This window comes from Pseudophryne corroboree, chromosome 2 (genome assembly GCF_028390025.1).
Source record: "Pseudophryne corroboree isolate aPseCor3 chromosome 2, aPseCor3.hap2, whole genome shotgun sequence".
Lineage (NCBI taxonomy): Eukaryota > Metazoa > Chordata > Amphibia > Anura > Myobatrachidae > Pseudophryne > Pseudophryne corroboree.
In genome coordinates, this window is record NC_086445.1 from 148,127,034 (window position 1) to 148,146,238 (window position 19,205).

At 44.4% G+C, this 19,205-nt stretch overlaps 1 protein-coding gene across 2 annotated transcripts in view; it reads left to right on the forward strand.

Annotated features, from left to right (window-relative positions):
* Nucleotides 1-17,490, forward strand: part of LOC135004291 (uncharacterized) — a 512,715-nt gene extending 495,225 nt beyond the window's left edge. Inside the window, exons 3-5 of one of the 2 annotated variants that reach the window (XR_010205131.1) lie at nucleotides 2,549-2,742; nucleotides 12,003-12,226; nucleotides 16,286-17,490. The gene's annotated coding sequence lies outside the window, so the exon portion shown is untranslated. The remainder of the gene's footprint in view (nucleotides 1-2,548; nucleotides 2,743-12,002; nucleotides 12,227-16,285) is intronic. The other variant, XR_010205133.1, reaches the window with a different exon arrangement.
* Nucleotides 17,491-19,205: the final 1,715 nt, after the last annotated feature.

The following is a 19,205-nucleotide window of genomic DNA, read 5'->3' on the forward strand; positions in this document are numbered from 1 at the left end:
GTGTCAGTGTTTCACCTGAACCAGCTTATTGTGGTGCCTTGCACCTACTAGGGACTTGGAGGACTCCAAGTTGCTAGATGTTGTCAGGGCCCTGAAAATATGTTCCAGGACGGCTGGAGTCAGGAAAACTGACTTGCTGTTATCCTGTATGCACCCAACAAACTGGGTGCTCTTGCTTCTAAGCAGACTATTGCTAGTTGGATGTGTAATACAATTCAGCTTGCACATTCTGTGGCAGGCCTGCCACAGCCAAAATATGTAAATGCCCATTCCACAAGGAAGGTGGGCTCATCTTGGGCGGCTGCCCGAGGGGTCTCGGCTTTACAACTTTGCCGAGCAGCTACTTGGTCAGGGGCAAACACGTTTGCTAAATTCTACAAATTTGATACCCTGGCTAAGGAGGACCTGGAGTTCTCTCATTCGGTGCTGCAGAGTCATCCGCACTCTCCCGCCCGTTTGGGAGCTTTGGTATAATCCCCATGGTCCTTTCAGGAACCCCAGCATCCACTAGGACGATAGAGAAAATAAGAATTTACTTACCGATAATTCTATTTCTCGGAGTCCGTAGTGGATGCTGGGCGCCCATCCCAAGTGCGGATTATCTGCAATACTTGTACATAGTTACAAAAATCGGGTTATTATTGTTGTGAGCCATCTTTTCAGAGGCTCCGCTGTTATCATACTGTTTACTGGGTTTAGATCACAAGTTGTACGGTATGATTGGTGTGGCTGGTATGAGTCTTACCCGGGATTCAAAATTCCTCCCTTATTGTGTACGCTCGTCCGGGCACAGTACCTAACTGGCTTGGAGGAGGGTCATAGGGGGAGGAGCCAGTGCACACCACCTGATCGGAAAGCTTTACTTTTGTGCCCTGTCTCCTGCGGAGCCGCTATTCCCCATGGTCCTTTCAGGAACCCCAGCATCCACTACGGACTCCGAGAAATAGAATTATCGGTAAGTAAATTCTTATTTTTTCAAGGCTGTACAGAGGCGGATTGGCCACAGGCTTCACATGGAAGATTTCCGGTGGGCCGACGCACCCGCAGGGCCTGTTTTGTTTGAGGACACATGGTCCTTTTTATAGACATAATGAATAAGATGCAAAATAATTTGCATATATGAAAATTACTACCACTTAGCCTGTGATTGCAGATGATCTAGTGTATGCTCTGTCTGCCTGCTTGGCTGACATATAAGATTGAGTGAATAGTGATTGGGATACGGTTGGTGTAATAAGCAAGAAAATACATCTTTCTAAAGAATGATATAGTTTCCTAAATTCTGAAGGTGTATCATATAATGTGCTCATAATATTTAATTTTATTTCTTTTTAACTTCCCCCTTGATGCTGGACATGCCCACTATCTGGAAAGTCTTGGGGGGAGGGTGCTGCTGCCATGGCCCATGGCTAGACCTTACACCTCTGGTTCTGCCCATGTAGGACCACTAGTACAAATTTTTCCAGGGCCGATTTTTGTTCCCAATCCGCCCCTGTATATATATATTTACAGCCCAAACCCAAAGATTGGTTGCACATTTCAGACATACAGGAATATTCAGGTAGCCATGGGCTAATTACTTGCTACAATCCCCTTAGCCTTTTTCCCGCATCTAAAATCAGGATTTCGGTGGCAGAAACCCATTGATTCAGCGTAAACTGCTGAATCAACGGGTTTTTCCCGCTCACAAACCCCTGATTTTAACATTTTTCAGTGGACTTTACCTTGCAACCATTGGGTAGGTAATCCCCACTAAATGAATTGCCCTATTGAACTAATTGAAAATCCCCAATAAAGTCAATAATAGAAATATCTGTTGAGAATAATTTTACAAAATGACCTTTTAGGGCCAAATTCAATTAGCCCGTTAATTTAATGGGGGTAAAAAGATGATAACCTCGGAGTTTAATGCCTGGGGCTATTCAATTACATACCTTTTTTTCTCTCCTGTTAAATTAACCTGTTATAGGGTGTTGACACAAAGGGCGGTATTCAATTCTTTTCACCCCCTTCCACACCCGTTCGGTTTCTGTTGACGGGTGTGGTATAATCATTTCATCTCAATACCCCCAGGGTAGCGAGGGCGCCCAACCCTTTATGCAGCTAAACCTGATTACTATGGGCACAATATGCGCGATAACGGGAATGACTTTAGAAAGGAGATTGGGCATGATATATCATTTGAATACTACCCAAAAAATCCAGGAAAAATTCAAGTGTTTGCACATGATGACAGGCTATTTAACTGGGATTTCTTTTTCGGCTCTGCTCAGACCCAAAAAGACATCCCTGTTAAGTACAGCATGTGGGCTGCCTTCAGGCTAATTGAATAGCCCCAAAGGATCAATAAGCCAGCTGTAAATTACTGCGGCTAATTGAACCCTTCCTTAGAAGGTTCATGAGATCAATCTTAGTGCACATTTTGATCAGATTGTGAATGCCCATCTTCAATGATAAATTGACCTGTTTCATATGGGAGCTGAAAGTTTGTAACTAACTAGAACAATGCATGAACAATTATTAATTCCTTGTATTTCACCTATTATAGCTATTTTTAAACAAGTTGGAAGGCACGTGGGCAAGTATTTTATTTGTAGCTGTTTGTCCAGAAAAGGCATGATGGCAGAGATGGAGGTAGGAAGGCCCCAAACTAATATCTTGCCAGGCCCCAAATGGTCTTAATTCAGCTCTGAAATCATACATCTGACATTGAGGAGCCTACAGATTTATTGAGGACATAAGGTAAGCAGAATAGCAAATTATATATAACTATTAATGTCGTTAAATATATATTTTTTTTGTTGTTGAACAATACTTCTGCCACTGTGATTTATAATTTTCTAATACTGCTGTTAAAGTAACCAATATACAGTATCATATGTGCTACACATTCAGAAAACACTTATGGAATTCCCTGCCTTACGAACAACAATATATAGACACAATGATCTTTTTAGATGGGTATCTGTACAGCAAGAAAAAAACAAACAATTGATGTCATTGAGTATAAAAATAGACTTAAAAAGAATGCATTAAATATTGAAAAAGGTTATTAACTTTCTATTAGAATAAATGACTTTCTCTGACGTCCTAAGTGGATGCTGGGGACTCCGTCAGGACCATGGGGATTAGCGGCTCCGCAGGAGACAGGGCACAAAACTAAAGCTTTAGGATCAGGTGGTGTGTACTGGCTCCTCCCCCTATGACCCCCCTCCAAGCCTCAGTTAGGTTTTTGTGCCTGTCCGAGCAGGGTGCAATCTAGGTGGCTCTCTTAAGGAGCTGCTTAGAAAAAGTTTTTAGGTTTCTTATTTTCAGTGAGTCCTGCTGGCAACAGGCTCACTGCATCGAGGGACTTAGGGGAGAGAAGTTCAACTCACCTGCGTGCAGGATGGATTGGCTTCTTAGGCTACTGGACACCATTAGCTCCAGAGGGAGTCGGAACACAGGTCTCACCCTGGGGTTCGTCCCGGAGCCGCGCCGCCGACCCCCCTTGCAGATGCTGAAGATTGAAGGTCCAGAAACCGGCGGCAGAAGGCTTTTCAGTCTTCATGAAGGTAGCGCACAGCACTGCAGCTGTGCGCCATTGTTGTCACACACTTCACACCAACGGTCACGGAGGGTGCAGGGCGTTGCTGGGGGCGCCCTGGGCAGCAATGTATAATACCTTATTCTGGCTAAAAATACATCACATATAGCCCCTGGAGGCTATATGGATGTATTTAACCCTTGCCAGGTCTCAGAAAAACGGGAGAAGAAGCCCGCCGAAAAGGGGGCGGGGCCTATTCTCCTCAGCACACAGCGCCATTTTCCCTCACAGAAATGCTGGTGGGAAGGCTCCCAGGCTCTCCCCTGCACTGCACTACAGAAACAGGGTTAAAACGGAGAGGGGGGGCACTTATTTGGCGATATGTATATATATATTAAAATGCTATAAGGGAAAAACACTTATATAAAGGTTGTCCCTGTATAATATAGCGTTTTTGGTGTGTGCTGGCAAACTCTCCCTCTGTCTCCCCAAAGGGCTAGTGGGGTCCTGTCCTCTATCAGAGCATTCCCTGTGTGTGTGCTGTGTGTCGGTACTTGTGTGTCGACATGTATGAGGACGATGTTGGTGAGGAGGCGGAGCAATTGCCGGTAATGGTGATGTCACTCTCTAGGGAGTCGACACCGGAATGGATGGCTTATTTAAGGAATTACGTGATAATGTCAACACGCTGCAAGGTCGGTTGACGACATGAGACGGCCGGCAAACCAATTAGTACCTGTCCAGGCGTCTAAAACACCGTCAGGGGCGTTAAAACGTCCTTTTTACCTCAGTCGGTCGACACAGACACGGACACTGACTCCAGTGTCGACGGTGAAGAAACAAACGTATTTTCCTTTAGGGCCACACGTTACTTGTTAAGGGCAATGAAGGAGATGTTACATATTTCTGATACTACAAGTACCACAAAAAAGGGTATTATGTGGAGTGTGAAAAAACTACATGTGGTTTTTCCTGAATCAGATAAATTAAATGAAGTGTGTGATGATGCGTGGGTTTCCCCCGATAGAAAATTATTGGCGGTATACCCTTTCCCGCCAGAAGTTATGGCGCGTTGGGAAACACACCTTAGGGTGGATAAGGCGCTCACACGCTTATAAAAACAAGTGGCGTTACCGTCTCCAGATACGGACGCCCTCAAGGAGCCAACTGATAGGAGGTTGGAAAATATCCTAAAAAGTATATACACACATACTGGTGTTATACTGCGACCAGCGATCGCCTCAGCCTGGATGGGCAGCGCTGGGGTGGCTTGGTCGGATTCCCTGACTGGAAATATTGATACCCTTGACAGGGACAGTATTTTATTGACTATAGAGCATTTAAAAGATGCATTTCTATATATGCGAAACTCTGGCATCAAGAGTAAGTGCGATGTCCATATCTGCCAGACGATGTTTATGGACACGACAGTGGTCAGGTGATGCAGATTCCAAACGGCACATGGAAGTATTGCCGTATAAAGGGGAGGAGTTATTTGGGGTCGGTCCATTGGACCTGGTGGCCACGGCAACAGCTAGAAAATCCACCTTTTTTTTACCCCAAGTCACATCTCAGCAGAAAAAGACATAGTCTTTTCAGCCTCAGTCCTTTCGTCCCCATAATATCTGCCCAGGGATAGAGGTAAGGGAAGAAGACTGCAGCAGGCAGCCCATTCCCAGGAACAGAAGCCTTCCACCGCTTCTGCCAAGTCCTCAGCATGACGCTGGGGCCGTACAAACAGGTGCGGTGGGGGGTCGTCTCAAGAGTTTCAGCACGCAGTGGGCTCACTCGCAAGTGGACCCCTGGATCCTACAAGTAGTATCCCAGGGGTACAGATTGGAAATTCGAGACGTCTCCCCCTCGCAGGTTCCTGAAGTTTGCTTTACCAACGTCTACCTCCGACAGGGAGGCAGTATTGGAAACAATTCACAAGCTGTATTCCCAGCAGGTGATAATCAAAGTACCCCTCCTACAACAAGTAAAGGGGTATTATTCCACACAATATTGTGGTACTGAAGCCAGACGGCTCGGTGAGACCTATTCTAAATGGAGTCACTCAGAGCAGTGATAGCGAACCAGGAAGAAGGGGACTATATGGTGTCCCTGGACATCAAGGATGCTTACCTCCATGTCCAAATTTGCCCTTCTCACAAAGGGTACCTCAGGTTCGTGGTACAAAACTGTCACTATCAGTTTCAGACGCTGCCGTTTGGATTGTCCACGGCACCCCGGGTCTTTACCAAGGTAATGGCCGAAATGATGATTCTTCTTCAAAGAAAAGGCGTCTTAATTATCCCTTACTTGGACGATCTCCTGATAAGGGCAAGGTCCAGAGAACAGTTGGAGGTCTGAGTAGCACTATCTCAAGTAGTTCTACGACAGCACGGGTGGATTCTAAATATTCCAAAATCGCAGCTGTCTCCGACGACACGTCTGCTGTCCCTAGGGATGATTCTGGACACAGTCCAGAAAAAGGTGTTTCTCCCGGAGGAGAAAGCCAGGGAGTTATCCGAGCCAGTCAGGAACCTCCAAAAACCAGGAAAAGTGTCAGTGCATCATTGCACAAGGGTCCTGGGAAAAATGGTGGCTTCTTACGAAGCGATTCCATTCGGCAGATTTCACGCAAGAACTTTTCAGTGGGATCTGCTGGACAAATGGTCCGGATCGCATCTTCAGATGCATCAGCGGATAACCCTGTCTCCAAGGACAAGGGTGTCTCTTCTGTGGTGGCTGCAGAGTGCTCATCTACTAAAGGGCCACAGTTATGCATTCAGGACTGGGTCCTGGTAACCACGGATTCCAGCTTGAAAGGCTGGGGAGCAGTCACACAGGGAAAAAATTTCCAGGGAGTGTGATCAAGTCTGGGGACTTCTCTCCGCATAAATATACTGGAGCTAAGAGCAATTTACAATGCTCTAAGCTTAGCAAGACCTCTGCTTCAAGGTCAGCCGGTATTGATCCAGTGGGACAACATCACGGCAGTCGCCCACGTAAACAGACAGGGCGGCACAAGAAGCAGGAGGACAATGGCAGAAACTGCAAGGATTCTTCGCTGGGCGGAAAATCATGTGATAGCACTGTCAGCAGTTTTCATTCCGGGAGTGGACAACTGGGAAGCAGACTTCCTCAGCACGACCTCCACCCGGGAGAGTGGGGACTTCATCGAGAAGTTTTTTCCACATGATTGTGCACCGTTGGGAAAGACCAAAGGTGGACATGATGGCGTCCCGCCTGAACAAAAAACTGGACAGGTATTGCGCCAGGTCAAGAGACCCTCAGGCAATAGCTGTGGACGTTCTGGTAACACCAGGGGTGTACCAGTCGGTGTATGTGTTCCCTCCTCTGCTTCTCATACCAAAGGTACTGAGAATTATAAGACGTAGAGGAGTAAGAACTATACTCGTGGCTCCGGATGGGCCAAGAAGGACTTGGTACCCGGAACTTCAAGAGATGCTCACAGAGGACTCAGGGCCTCTGCCGATAAGAAGGGACTTGTTTCAGCAAGTACCATGTCTGTTCCAAGACTTACCGCGGCTGCGTTTGACGGCATGGCGGTTGAACGCCGGATCCTAAGGGAAAAAGGCATTCCGGAAGAGGTCATTCCTACCCTGGTCAAAGCCAGGAAGGAGGTGACCGCACAACATTATCACCACATGTGGCGAAAATATGTTGCGTGGTGTGAGGCCAGGAAGGCCCCACGAAGAAATTTCAACTCGGTCGATTCCTGCATTTCCTGCAAACAGGAGTGTCTATGGGCCTCAAATTGGGGTCCATTAAGGTTCAAATTTCGGCCCTGTCGATTTTCTTCCAGAAAGAATTGGCTTCAGTTCCTGAAGTCCAGAAATTTGACAAGGGAGTACTGCATATACAACCCCCTTTTGTGCCTCCAGTGGCACTGTGGGATCTCAACGTAGTCCTGGGATTCCTCAAATCACGTTGGTTTAAACCGCTCAAATCTGTGGATTTGAAATATCTCACATGGAAAGTGACCATGATGTTGGCCCTGGCCTCGGCCAGGCGAGTGTCAGAATTGGCGGCTTTGTCTCACAAAAGCCCATATCTGATTGTCCATTCGGACAGGGCAGAGCTGCGGACTCGTCCCCAGTTTCTCCCTAAGTTGGTGTCAGCGTTTCATCTGAACCAGCTTATTGTGGTACCTGCGGCTACTAGAGACTTGGAGGACTCCAAGTTGCTAGATGTTGTCAGGGCCCTGAAAATATAGATTTCCAGGACGGCTGGAGTCAGGAAAACTGACTTGCTGTTATCCTGTATGCACCCAAAAAACTGGGTGCTCTTGCTTCTACGCAGACGATTGCTAGTTGAATGTGTAGTACAATTCAGCTTGCACATTCTGTGGCAGGACTGCCACAGCCAAAATATATAAATGCCCATTCCACAAGGAAGGTGGGCTCATCTTGGGCGACTGCCCGAGGGGTCTCGGCTTTACAACTTTGCCGAGCTGCTACTTGGTCAGAGGCACACCCTGGCTGAGGAGGACCTGGAGTTCTCTCACTCGGTGCTGCAGAGTCATCCGCACTCTCCCGCCCGTTTGGGAGCTTTGGTATAATCCCCATGGTCCTGACGGAGTCCCCAGCATCCACTTAGGACGTCAGAGAAAACAAGATTTTACTTACCGATAAATCTATTTCTCGTAGTCCGTAGTGGATGCTGGGCGCCCATCCCAAGTGCGGATTGTCTGCAATACTTGTACATAGTTGTTGTTACAAAAAAAATCGGGTTGTTATTGTTGTGAGCCGTCTGTTCAGAGGCTCCTACGTTTGTCATACTGTTAACTGGGTTCAGATCACAGGTTATACGGTGTGATTGGTGTGGCTGGTATGAGTCTTACCCGGGATTCAATATCCTTTCTTTTTGTGTACGCTCGTCCGGGCACGGTATCCTAACTGAGGCTTGGAGGGGGGTCATAGGGGGAGGAGCCAGTACACACCACCTGATCCTAAAGCTTTAGTTTTGTGCCCTGTCTCCTGCGGAGCCGCTAATCCCCATGGTCCTGACGGAGTCCCCAGCATCCACTACGGACTACGAGAAATAGATTTATCGGTAAGTAAAATCTTATTATTATAATCATGTAGAAATTCCTGCAGTCTTGCAGGCTTCTCCAGAATAATAGAATGCAGGATAACATACTGAAAATACACAGTCTGCTGCCTGCCAGGCATTGCTGTGATTAATTCAGTCCAGTCTTTCAAATGTTCTCTCAAATTCCACCTCCTCCCTATTGCCTACCCTACCCCCTCCTAGATACCTCCTTCTGCTTGCTACACCTGCCACATACACTTGGGTCTCTTTTGCAGAGCACCCGCCCTGGCCCCTACTTTTGAAATAAGGACAAAAGGTGCATGTGGAAGCGGCATGACAAAACTGATCCCAGAGAAAGTCCATGCTATATGCTGCCCCTTACCAAAGATATAGATAGATAGATAGATAGATAGATATAAATATATATATATATATATATATATATATATATATATATATAGCTATATACAGTTGTGCTCATAAGTTTACATACCCTAGCAGAATTTGTGATTTTCTGGCCATTTATCAGAGAATATGAATGATAACTCACAAACTTTTCTTTCACTCATGGTTAGTGGTTGGGTGAAGGCATTTATTGTCAAACAACTGTGTTTACTCTTTTAAATCATAATGACAACAGAAACTACCCAAATGACCCTGATCAAAAGTTTACATACCCCAGTTCTTAATACCGTGTATTGCCCCCTTTAACATCAATGACAGCTTGAAGTCTTTTGTGGTAGTTGTGGATGAGGCTCTTTATTTTCTCAGATGGTAAAGCTGCCCATTCTTCTTGTCAAAAAGCCTCCAGTTCCTGTAAATTCTTGGGCTGTCTTGCATGAACTGCACGTTTGAGAGTGGCTCAATGATATTGAGGTCAGGAGACTGAGATGGCCACTCCAGAACCTTCACTTTATTCTGCTGTAGCAAATGACAGGTCGACTTGGCCTTGTGTTTTGGATCATTGTCATGTTGGAACGTCCAAGTACGTCCCATGCGCAGCTTCCGGGCTGATGAGTGCAAATTTTCCTCCATTTTTTTCTGATAACATGCTGCATTCATCTTGCCATCAATTTTTACCAAGTTTCCAGTGCCTTTGTAGCTCACACATCCCCAAAACATCAGCGATCCACCTCACAGTAGGAATGGTGTACCTTGCATCATAGGCCTTGTTGACTCCTCTCCAAATGTAATGTTTATGGTTGTGGCCAAAAAGTTCAATTTTGGTCTCATCACTCCAAGTGACTTTGTTCCAGAAGTTTTGAGGCTTGTCTCTGTGCTGTTTGGAGTATTGTAAGCGGGATGCTTTGTGGCATTTGCGTAGTAATGGCTTTCTTCTGGCGACTCGACCATGCAGCCCATTTTTCTTCAAATGCCTCCTTATTGTGCATCTTGAAACAACCACACCACTTTTTTTCAGAGAGTCCTGTATTTCAGCTGAAGTTATTTGTGGATTTTTCTTTGCATCCCGAACAATTTTCCTGGCAGTTGTGGCTGAAATTTTTGTTGGTCTACCTGACCGTGATTTGGTTTCCACAGAATCCCTCATTTTCCACTTCTTAATTAGAGTTTGAACACTGCTGATTGGCATTCTCAATTGCATGGATATCTTTTTATATCTCTTTCCTGTTTTATACAGTTCAATTACCTTTTACTGCAGATCCTTTGACAATTCTTTTGCTTTCCCCATGACTCAGAATCCAGACAGGTCAGTGCAGCACTGGATGAAAGATGCAAGGGTCTTTCAGGAGTCCAGAAACTCACTGACCTTTTATATACACACACTGATTACAAGCAAACAGATCACAGGTGAGGATGGTTACCTTTTAGTATTCAAACCCGTTTGTGTCAACTTGTGTGCATGTTATCAGGGCAAAATCTCCAGGGTATGTAAACTTTTGATCGGGGTCATTTGGGTAGTTTCTGTTGTCATTATGATTTAAAAAGAGTAAACACAGTTGTTTGACAATAAATGCCTTCACCCAACCACTAACCATGAGTGAAAGAAAAGTTTGTGAGTTATCATTCATGTTCTCTGACAAATGGCCAGAAAATCACAAATTCTACTAGGGTATGTAAACTTATGAGCACAACTGTATATACAGAGATGGAGGGGCACTCGGTGTGTGGTAACAGCTGCCGGGATGCCGTTCCAATGTTGTGCATACCAAGGTTCCTATCTGCGTAGGAAAGGATGGCACTCCACGGGCTTTTCTTTAAAGATGATTTTAATTACCACCGACGTTTCAAGGCCACAACAGTCTTTTTTTCAAGGTCCTTAAAATAACAAAATAAAGTGTTCTTACCTTAAATAGCAGTGAAGTATGAAAGATCCTCCCGTGCAGCTCACCTTCCGGACGCCGCGCATCTGGTCGGTAACGTCATTTCCCTTAGAACCCACTAGCATTGTGGGATTGTTGTCATGGGTACATGACGCGGACTCGTCTTAGCCCAAGCATCTGTCTGGTAACTTAGCAGCCGGTGTCAACTGATTGAGATGTCGCTCGTCCCCGGCACACTGCAAGGGTGATCTGAAATATAAAGCGCACAGTTTAAAGCATGAATATAACGGGTACAAGAACACATTATATATATATATATATATATATATGAAAATAACATCAATGCGATCTTAATGCACTATGTAACTAATATAAGACCAAAACATATACATTAATTATAAAAGTGTGTTCCAAGCTATTTTATCATTTAAACCTCTCGGATGGATAGTGTCCAACATGTATATCCATCTGTATTCCAATTTCAAAAGTCTTTTTGCTCTATCCCCGCCGCGTATACTGTCAGGTACATGGTCTATTATTTTGTATCTTAAAGTAGACATTTGATGTTGTGCTTCCCTAAAGTGACGTGCTATGGGTTGTTCAGGAGCTTTGATTTTATGTTCTAATGATGGTTTAATGGCGGATCTATGTTGCGCCATGCGCTCTTTGAACATGCGTGTTGTTTGTCCAACATAACTCAAGCCACATGGGCAAGTGATGAGGTATACGACAAATTTAGTTGTGCATGTTACTACATGCCTGATTTTGTGTTTTGTTCCAGAATGGGGATGGTTAGAAGTATTCCCTGTCTCCATGTAATGACATGTGGTACATGATATACATCTATGGCATCCCATTTTTTTATGGATAGTATTAGAAGATGTCTGGAGCATAGGAGTGATATCATTTTTCATAAGGATGTCTTTAAGGTTCCTTCCTCTCCTATAGCAAGTCATTGGTCTTTTATGCTGAAACATTGCCAGATCAGTGTCTGTGCTTACTATGGGCCATAAGGTTCTGGTTGCTCTCGGAACTACTGAAGTACCAAGTGTATATTCTGTAACAAAAGGGATGTTATCCATTTTGATTTTAGGGGAAGGAGCAAGTAATTGATCAAGCTGCATTTTAAGCACATCCTTTTTCTGTTGGAGCAGGGTTTTGTGATCGCATCCTCTAGCTAAGAATGGACCAGGAGGACAATTGATTCATGGATGCAATCTAACCGAAGGCAGTACTCAACACTTGTGGTTTGTGTTGGCAACCATTGTTTACTATGGTGATGCTACTGGGCGGAAGCAGCCGGACATCACTGACCTAGCCGTAAGCTGGACCCGCGCTGCTGGAGGCGGGAGTTAGCTCCCAGCGCTAAGACTGACAGGTAAGGGTATTTAAAATGTTCCTAATGTCACAATGTCTTGATGCTGCTTGTAAAAGGGTAATAAACCCGAAACATCGCTGTTATTAGCCATGGTCTGGTGAATTCTTACAGAAGTTCCGCTGAGTGCTGGACCTCTGGTTGAATATATATATATACAGTATGTGTGTGTATATATATATATATATATATATATATACAGTATATAATGTAACATGGGTACTGAATTAAGGATTCATAGGCAGATTTTCCAGTTACAATCACAGTGTCTTTACTGGCATCAAACACTGTAGCACAGCATACACAGGCTTGGGCTGTATATAGAGAAAATAAACAGACAAACATAAAACGCCCTAGCGCTTCCCATGCTCAAAAGTCACTCTGCTGCAGTGGCTTGCAGCTACACATGCCATGCTCTCCTGGCATGGCCAATGTCCACAGTCCCTGGCGCTATACACTCAGTCCTGCTCACTGGCCTCTAACAGGCACCAGCACAATGCATTGTGGGTAAATGGGACTTTTAAACCCCTCTCCTGCAGCTGACTTCCTGCTGTCTCTGGGTGAGCTGGAAAACCCGGACCTCTGTTTCTCCAGCTACAGCTGTGCAATTTAGAAAGCCTGGAATTATAAATCTCCATTACAGGTACAGAATATACAGGCCTTGTTTTCTTCTCCCTTGGAGGGAGCTGCTGATTCCACCAGAATGTGGGAAATTGTGGTGAGACACAAGCCCTCTCACCACAATAAATATATATATTGGACACAAATCCTCTTTATTCCAGATTCATGCACATAACGTTATATTACCCTTTGTTAAATAACACATTTCAACATGCAGCATTGCAATTGAGCAGATCTATGTAGTGTACAGCCACACATCCCTTGCAGACACACACTAGGGTGGTCCGGAGATGCCTGGCTTCAAAGAAGAGGGAAGCTACAAGTGAAAGTAATTGAAACAGATAATTGACAAGTTCAGCCAACAGCGCCCCCTACCCTGCAGCGCTGTGTGCTTGGGACACTTTGCACCACCCTAGTTATGGCCGTGCTCTTTTGTATGTACCGTCTCTGCTTTCACCTCCCTGTAGACTGTAAGTTCTTATGACCAGGGCACTCTCTACACTATATCTCATGTCTGTAATGGATGCCCTATGGAGCAACTCAATTGTTGCTCTGTTCCGGTGTCCATTAGCTGCTGGAGACATTTCTGCTCTCAGCCTCATGAGGTGTCAAGCGTTAATGTGCAAATAGTATCCTGTTTGGGTGCAGAAATTGCACTTTTCGCTTCACCCAGTACTTTAGTCAAATTTAGCCACTTTGTGTGGCTAAAACCACTGCTTCTGGGTGTGACAAGTGTATAAAATGGGCATCCAGCTCTGGAACAAACAATTGCATATCGTCCCAACTAAAGTGACAAGTGATATGCAAATATGGAGTTTGAGGCTTTACCACCGAATATGAAGAGAGGTATCATCCATATGACAACCTCTCCAACAGGAATGCAGGGTACCTGGGAACATTTTTATTCAAATATACCAGAGTATAGCACCAGCAGTAGAACAGCTTATTGCAGTTTTCTGTTGTTCAAAGCATATGGAGCTCATTCTCCCAAATTTCCGGGCCTATGAACTGTCCCCAAAGTGGTAAATTTACTAAGATGGGAGTTATATATAAGATGGGATGTTGCCCATAGCAACCAATCATATTTCAGGTATTGTCTTCTAGAAGGTGCTAGATAAATGAGAAGTAAAATCTGATTGGTTGCTATGGGCAACATCCCATCTTAAATAAAACTCCCATCTTAGTAAATTTACCTCAAAGTGTCTAAGAGGAGGAATAGTGGGCTTACATAAACATTCTAGGAAGAAATTGGTCTACAGTAAAAAAAAAAAAAAAGGAATTGGGAAGCAGTTACACTGAGCCTAAGGTTCCAAGGTTTTCAGAAAGGATTTTGAGAAATTGTTAAAGATGCTTGTCCTAAATTTCATAGGGATATTTATAGTTTTGATTTAGTAGCATGAATAGTATGGGTAAAAGGTTGTTTTCAAGAGGCTGCAATCAGTGGTAGAGAGAAGGTGATGAATCAATATGTTTTGATGATGAGCACCATTAGGGACAGCCAAGGGAAGGAGGAAATATTTGTGAGAAAGTGGGATATCCATGCTTTGAAGCACACAAGACTCTTAATGTCTTGCCAGAAAGTGGATAGTTTGAGGCATTACCACCAAATATGAAGAGTATAGTACCAGCAGTAGAACAGCGTATAGCATTTTTCTGTTGTTCAAAGCATATAGACTCATTCTCCCAAATTTCAGTCCAGTCCTCTAGAGTCTCACCCAAATCGCTTTCCAATGCAAGTTCATTGGGTCTTTCAGAGTGGAAGTAGAGGAAGTAATATACATGGAAACTAGTACATCTGTGAAAGAAGAGAGATTCAATCATGGTTAGAGGCATAGGAGGATTTACCACAAGGCAACCAAAGCAGCTGCTTAGGGCCCTGTTGGTCTCAGGAGGCCCGCCGACAAGGCGTATAAAGGGTATTTCTGGCAAACCATAAGTTCATCAAAATTGTCAGAGAGCTGGGCTGGCTGAATACTCCTGGAAGGCTGTCAGTGATTAGATAGCTGTTGGGTGCTGGCTCCTGCATATTCTGCTGTCTCCTGTCCTGCAGTACTGTGGGTTTGACCAGTCATGACAGTTTGACGTCAGATGCTTAGAAAGATGTCTTCTAGTGTACTATATTAGAGTATTTATTTTTTTAAGGGCAGCAGGGACAGTGTAATGGTTAGCATTACTGCCTCACAGCACTCAGGAATTCAATACCCACCATGGACCTAACTTTGTGGAGTTTGTATATTCTCCCTGTACTTGCATGGGTTTCCCCTGGGTGCTCCAGTTTCCTCCCACAATCCAAAAATATACTGATAGGTTAATTGACTCCCAACAAAATTAATCCATGCGTGAATGTGATAGGGAATATAGACTGTAAGCTCCACTGGGGAAGGGACTGATGTGAATGGCCAAATATTCTCTGTAAAGCGCTGCATTGGTAATAAATAATAATCAATACATTAGTACAACTACCATCCATCTGCTATAATCACCAGGGGGCAAACTGGGGAGTATACACTGACTGGGGGGCCTGTCTGCTACAATTGATATGGGGGGGGGGGGGGGGGGGGGGGGCAAACTGAGGATTGTTTGAGGAAAGGGATCCCCAAATCGGTGTCTTGCTTAGAGTCCCATGAGTTCTAAATCCGACTCTGGTTAGAGGTCTGCAATTCACATGATCCACAGAAGATGCGGAAAAAACTTCTGATATGCAAAATTGGAAAAAGAAATTCTCTTGGAAATGAAATTTAGATTTAACGTCTGAAATAAGAGGGAAGACTTGAGTACAGGTAATATCAATAAGGTATTTAACTTCATTTGTCAGCCAAGAGGAAAATTCTTGTGGTTTGCAGTCTGGAAGAAAGTCCAGATTATTACAAAGAGGAACCACAGGACTAGGATAAAGTGCAAGACCAAAGTGTTTGATAGAGTAATCCCAAAGTGAATGTGAGACATTTGGGTGAGAACGCTTGGATTGTAGTCAAAAATGGTGTGAGAACCAGAGGAAAGTGGATATCTTGGCTAACCTCAAGGCCTCGGTTTCTGCAGTGAACTCGACTCTAGTAGAAGGTGGATTATTCCAAAGGATACATAGAGCGAGCTGCACAAAGATAGTAATCCTTGAAGTTGGCTATAACTAGGCCCCTTCCTCGTGTCAGATACTGTAGGAATTGGAACTTGATTCTGGGGTGTTGTTTTAGCCCATATAAACTTTGCGGAAATGCGTTGAATGAATTTAAGAATGTAAGGGCCTATGAATTGGCAAGTATTGAACAAAATACAGGATTCTAGGGAGGGCATTTATTTTAATGGTATTGACTCATCTGGTCCAGGGATGAACTAGTGGCGCCAGGTGTCAATATCTTTTTAAGTTGAGAAATAAAGTGAGGGAAAGTTGCTTGGAATAATAATAATAATAATTTTATTTATATTGCGCTCTTTCTCCAACAGGACTCAAGGTGCTTTACAGGCATGAAAACACAAAGCACATAGGGCCCGATTCAGCATGGAGCGCAATTACGATGTGTTCACATGCTAAAGCCCTTCTGCAGTGTACGTACGCGCAGAAGCCGCACTGCATGTGTGCACACAGTGAATTGCGCAACATCTCACATATGCAAATGCTTCTGACTGATTGAAGGGCAGAGGCGTTCATGGGGAAGGGGTGTCAATGCGGCATTTTATGAGCGCCAACGCCACGTTGGGGGGGTACGGTCTAGACAACACAGGCGTGTCCGGTCCGTTTGCATCACACGCAGCAGCTGCGACCCGAAACATGGCGGATAGCCACCTGCCTTTGCAGCTAGGCTGCGCAGGCAGAGGGCTACCCTTAACATGCGAGCGCTTAGTTGCTGAGCAAAGCGTACGCATGTTCGCGCGGGGGGGGGGGGGATGCGAGCCGGACTTGCCCTGTGCTGGGTGTCCCCCTGCATACTAGTGTAAAGGGCTGTAGTTGTGCGATTTGTTTGCACAGCTACAACCCTTGCTGAATTAGGCCCATAGTACAAAGAGTAATACAGTAATACAGAAATAAAAATAAAAAAACCTAAATAGAACAGTTTCGACATCTGCCTACTATCAAATTGTGAGTTCTTCTACATTAATTGTAACTTTTTATTTTCTCCAAATGTCGTACTCTTTTTACACTTGCTTGGCAATTAGAGAACAGACATTTTCAAAGTGCAGAATTTAATAACTGTAAATGCATTGGTTTAAACGTTCAGAATTATGTGAATGCTTTCATTTAAAATTATTATATTGCTTTCCCTTTTTCTTTTCCCCTCTTTTTCCCTCTCTTTCTATTCTTTCCTATATTTTCATAAGCGGTTTTATTAGAATGTTCCTCTTTTACATGTTTTTGATGTTGGAAAATAAGCAGACAATCTTTTTTCCATGCTTTGGGCGCTCAAATGTTTTATATTGTCATAAATGATATGCGATGATCTTGTCCCCCTTTTTTTTTATGGAACTGTACTGTTGTGATGATTTGTCTGCTGTCTTAATAAAAAACAGTTTAAATAAAAAATGTTGTATTATATTGGACAATCAACAATATCCTTTATATGACGAAAGTCTTTATAGTGCCACAAATCAGAAATTCTCCTCCACTTGTTACTCATTTTAATATTTCAACTAGAAAATAATATCCCTATTCCTCACTGTCATTTACAAATCTTACTCTAATTTTTATTGTGTAAACTACGGATTGTTCCAATAATTGTTTGTGTACAATTTCCTGTTACAATATTGATATATACTTATTTGGAACAAATAAAGAATACATACAAGGAAATATTACTCTGTCCATTGACTCCAGTACTTAGGGGCTAATTCAGCATGAGACGATGATCTGCTGAAATCGCTTTGCAAGGTCATAAACTGCGATCTCTTCAGAACGCAGTCTAAGTGGGACATTTACTAATCAGTGAAAAGAGCGGAGAAGTGAGCCAGTGGAGAAGTTGCCCATGGCAACCAATCAGCACTGAAGTAACATCTATAATTTGCATACTATTAAATGATACAGAGCTGCTGATTGGTTGATGGGGCAACTTCTCCACTGGCTCACTTCTCCACTCTTACCACAGCTTAGTAAATGTCTCCGTGAGACCTGGAGGGGGGTGGGGACGGGGCATTGATGCCGCGTTTTGTGGATGTCGATGCTCCGTTTAAGGGTTGCAGTCCGCACAATGGGGGCATGTCCGGACCATTGCTGGGGCGGGTCGCTGTGGCTGCGTGATGTCACACGTAGCCGCAGCAATCAAAAAGATGGCGGGTAGCCGTCTGCCTTTGCAGCTAGGCTGCGTAGGCAGTGGCAACCCTAAACATGCGAGAACATTGCTGTCTTGCGATGTGAGAGCGTGTTTGTGGGGGATCAGCAGAGCCGGCCTTAGCTATAGGCAGGCTAGGCATTTGCCTAGGGCATCCAAGCATGTCTAGGGGCATTCAAGCATGCCCCTGCAGTATCTCATGCTGGGAGGGACAGTCTGCAAACTGTTACTTTCCAAGTGTATTCAATCAGTACTTATATACATTGCTGTTTACATTTGTCAAATAGAATGCACACTGTCCCTTAAACTCCCTCTGACATGCTTGAATACACCTGACTTGTGAGACCTCAGACAGCAGAAGCCTGGTAACTGCAATTCATGGACCTGTGACATTTTCACTGACTATATAAGGTTATTACTGGATGGCTCCTTATGATACCACATGTATTTTGGAAGACTGCTTCATATAAATCTGACATCTCCTATGCTGCTGTGCACATGGGGGAGGGGGACCATGCCATCCTGTGTGTGTCCGTTATCCCTGTGCAAGCCCCAGGTGTCTGCAGGGACATAACATGGGTAGTGTTCTCCCCATACTTTATTTCCTAGTCAGTCCATGCCGTAAAATTCCCCTGCCATCTAGTACTGTAAAGTGGTCAGTAAGTTGTGTTGCGCTATTTCTGTATGAAACATCAGTGCAGCCTGACTTTCAGACTCGTCATACTGGAGGGCAGAGCATATTGCTCCCACAGTATAAAATAAAGGGCATGCAGTTGCCGGGAGTAACAGACCCCCGCAAACAGACTGAACAGTGAAGAGAATAGACAGTTGCTACATGTTTGATACTGGTCTTTTTGTATAACCAGCAAGTGTTCCATATGTTTCCAACGAACAAGCAAAAATAAAGGATGAGGCTTGCAAAGGATGGTATACCATGTGAGGTCACATGCCTTGTAAGGGTGCCCCTTTAACGGGTGCGAGTGCAAGCACTCCCCCATCCTGCCACTCCCATCTCACAAAACGCAGTCACGGATCCAGGGAGCTGCATGGGTGCACACACTGACTGCAAGCACACCAGCAAGCAAAGGTAAGTTTTATTTAAA